Source organism: Strix uralensis, unplaced genomic scaffold (genome assembly GCF_047716275.1).
Source record: "Strix uralensis isolate ZFMK-TIS-50842 unplaced genomic scaffold, bStrUra1 scaffold_459, whole genome shotgun sequence".
Lineage (NCBI taxonomy): Eukaryota > Metazoa > Chordata > Aves > Strigiformes > Strigidae > Strix > Strix uralensis.
The window spans coordinates 33,411-37,231 of NW_027437053.1; the positions used below are offsets into that span (position 1 = coordinate 33,411).

The following is a 3,821-nucleotide window of genomic DNA, read 5'->3' on the forward strand; positions in this document are numbered from 1 at the left end:
GGATGCTGGGCCCCAACGCCGGGCCCAGTAACGAGTGTGCGCTGCAGGTGGGGGGGGGGGTGGTTTTGGGGGGTTTTGGGGGGTTTATGGCTGTGGAAACCCTCTGCCCCCCCCCCCACTCCCCAGGCCGGGCTGCAGACGCTGCAGGCGCTGGGCCCCGAGATGCGGCGGGCGCTGAGCTGCGACCTGGAGGGGGGCGGAGGCCCCGCCCCCAGCGAGGGGGAGGAGCAGCTGACCTATGCGGTAAGCCACGCCCCCTCCCACAAGCCACGCCCCCTCCCACAAGCCACCCCATAAGCCGCGTCCCCCACAAAAGCCATGTACATCCCCATAAGCCACACATGTTCTTATAAGCCACGCCCCCTCCCACAAGCCACGCCCCTCCCCACAAGCCACACCCACTCACATAAGCCACTCCCCCTCCCCACAAGCCACACCCCTCTCCATAAGCAATGCACATCCTCATAAACCACACTTTTTTTATAAGCCACGCCCCCTCCCCATAAGCACGCCCTGCCCATAAGCCACCGCCCCTTCCCGACAAGCCATGCACACCCAAGCCACACCCATTCTTATAAGCCACACCCCCTCCCCACAAGCACCCCATAAGCACGCCCCCTCCCCATAAACCGTGCATGCATCCTATAAAGCCACACCCATTCTTATAAGCCACACCCCCCTCCCCACACGCCACCCCATAAGCCACGCCCCCTCCCCATAAACCGCACGCACATCCCGTAAGCCACACCCATTCTAAACCACGCCCCATAAAGCCACACCCATTGTTATAAGCCACGCCTGTTCCCACAAACCACGCCCCCTCACTGCAAGGTACCTTATAAGCCACGCCCCCCACAAGCCACGCCCAGCAGCAAAGCCACACCCAACTCCCCGCCCCCAGGCCCCAGAGACTCTGTACGGCTCCGCCCCCAGCCCCCCCGACCTGGGGGAGCCGCCCCCCCCCAGCAGCCCCGCCCCCCCCGAGGAGGAGGAGGAGGACCCCCATCGCCACGGCAACAGGTATTTTGGGGAGGGGGCAGCACCCAGAGCGCGGGGGACGCCCCCCACCCCAAGACACCCACCCGAGTCTGTGTGCAGGCGGCGCTCGGACGGGGGGGGGCAGGAAGAAGCCGCCGCCCCCCCCGAGGACGGGGGGGAACTGGGGGATGGAAGCCACGAGGAGGAGGGGGAGCCCCCGGCCCCCCCACCCCGCTGGGGGGGGGACAGGTACGGCCTCCCCCCCCCCCCCCCAAAAAAAACCCTTGGGGGTACCCCCCTGTCCCTTTGTGCCCTGACCCCTTTTTGTCCCCAGAGCCCTGGGGCCCCCCCCCGCCCCCCAGCCCCTGCGCTGGGCGGGGCCGTGGGGGGGGGATGAGGAGGGGGGGTCGTTGCTGCCGCCGCCCCCCCCCCCACCATTTCGCCCTCCGCAACGGGGCCCTCGAGGGGCAACAGCTCAAGAGGCGCCGGCTGCTGCCGCCCACCCCCGCGGGTAGGGGCGGGGCTTAACGGGAGGTGGGCGGGGTTTAAGGGGAGGTGAGGGGGGTTTAAGGGGGGTTTAAGGGGAGGTAGGCGGGGTTTAAGGGGGGGTAGGCGGGGTTTAAGGGGGGGTAGGCGGGGTTTAAGGGGAGGTAGGCGGGGTTTAAGGGGAGGTAGGCGGGGTTTAAGGGGCAGGGCTTAAGGGGAGGAGGCGGCGTTTAAGGGGAGGGGGTGGTGCTTAAAGGGAAGGGGTGGGGTTTATGGGGGAGTAGGCGGGGTTTATGGGAAGGGGGCGGGGTTTGGGGCAGGGCTCGGAGCCCCCCGCTGTCCCCGCGCAGGCCGGAAGCCCTCGTTCACCATCCAGTGCCTGCGGCGCCAGGACAGCTGCGAGGACGAGCCCATCCCCGGCACCTACAACCCCGCGCGTGCCGCAGGTGCCACACCCGGGGGGGGACAAACCCCCCCCCCACACCCACCCACCCCCTCCCCGACACCCAACGTCACTTTTTTTGTCTCCCCCACCCCGCAGGGCTACGGCAGCTCCGAGACGTGGCGCTCGGGGGGTTCGTCGCACGCCTGGGCCGCCGCCCGCCCCCCCGGCCCGCAGCCACGTGCTGTACGCGCCGCTGCTGCTGGTGGAAGGGGCCCCCCCGCCGCCGCCCTCCCCGCCCTCGGCGGCGCGGTGGTTCGCGGGGGAACGCGGCGGCGGCCCCCCGCCCCTGCGCCTGCGGGCGGCCCGCGGCTCGGCCGACAGCCTGGTGGAAGCCGTTTTGATCTCGGAAGGGTTGGGGTTATTCGCCCGCGATCCCAAGTTCGTGGCCGTGGCCAAACGCGAGATCGCCGACGCCTGCGACATGACCATGGACGAGATGGAAAGCGCCGCCACTGACCTGCTGACGCGCCGCCGACGCGCTCCCCGCCGCCGCCGCCGCCGCCTTCTACAGCGACGAGGAGCCGCCGCCGCGCCCGCCCGCCGAGGAGGAGCTGGCCGACGAGATGGCCTGTGTGGGGGGGCTCTAGGGAGGCCCCGGAAATGAGAAAAAAAAAAAAAAATTAAAAAAAAAAGGAAAAGGTTTTCCTCAGAAAAAGAGAGCGGGGGGGCTGCTTGGTAGGAAGAGGGAGGGGGTTTCCTCAATTTAAAGGAGTTTTCCCTCAAGAAAAAATGAGGGGTTACTGCAAAAATAAAAGGGTTTGAGACAAAAAAGAGGGGTTTTATGTCAAAAGGGTTGTCCTCAAAAAAAGAGGGGGTTACTGCAAAGAAAAGGGTTTGAGACAGAAAAGAGGGTTTTATGTCAAAAGGAGGGGCTGTCCTCAAAAAAAGAGGGGTTTACTGCAAAAAAAAAAAGTTTTTGAGCCAAAAAAGAGGGGTTTTTTCCTCAAAAGGAAGGGTTGTCCTCAAGAGGGGTTTACTGCAAAAAAAAAAAAAAAGGTTTTGAGCCAAAAAAGAGGGTTTTTGTCTCAAAAGGAAGGGTTTTCCTCAAAAAAAAAAAGGGGTTTACTGCAAAAAAAAAAAAAAGGGTTTGAGCCAAAAAAGAGGGGTTTTATGTCAAAAGGAGGGGTTGTCCTCAAAAAAAAGGGGTTTACTGCAAAATAAAAAAAGGTTTTGAGCCAAAAAAGAGGGGTTTTTTTCCTCAAAAGGAGGGGTTGTCCTCAAAAGGAGGGGATTTCCTCAAAGTTTTCCTCAAGAAAAAGGTTTCCTCAATTAAAGAGTTTTCCTCAAGAAGAGGAGGGGTTTACTTCAAAAAAAAGGTTTTGAGCCAAAAAAGAGGGTTTGTATCTCAAAAGGAGGGGTTTTCCTCAACAAAAAGAGGGGTTTTACTTTGAAAAAAAGTTTTTGAGCCAAAAAAAGGGTTTTTTCCTCGAAAGGAGGGGTTTTCCTCAAGAACAAGGAGGTGTTTACTTCAAAAAAACGTTTTTAAGCCAAAAAAGAGAGTTTTTTTTCCTCAAGAGGAGGGGTGTTCCTCAAGAAAAAGAGGGGTTTACTTCAAAAAAGGGTTTGAAGTATTCAAAAACATAAATTTTACCTCACAGGTGAGTTTTACCTCAAGAAATGCGTGTTTTACCTCAGGAAATGTAAATTTTCCCTCACAAAAAGAGATTTTTATCTCAGGAATTCCCTCACAAAAAGAGATTTTTATCTCAGAAATGTAAATTTTCCCTCACAAAAAGAGATTTTTATCTCAGGAAATGTAAATTTTCCTTCACAAAAGAGATTTTTATCTCAGGAAATGTAAATTTTCCCTCACAAAAGAGATTTTTTACCTCAGAAAAGGGCATTTTTACCTCAGGAAATGTAAATTTTCCTTCACAAAAGAGATTTTTACCTCAGGAAATGTAAATTTTCC

General features: G+C 58.0%; 1 pseudogene; it reads left to right on the top strand.

The window, feature by feature from the left end:
- Positions 1–1,371: 1,371 nt before the first annotated feature.
- On the top strand, positions 1,372–3,049 carry LOC141938948 (voltage-dependent L-type calcium channel subunit alpha-1F-like; annotated as a pseudogene).
- Positions 3,050–3,821: the final 772 nt, after the last annotated feature.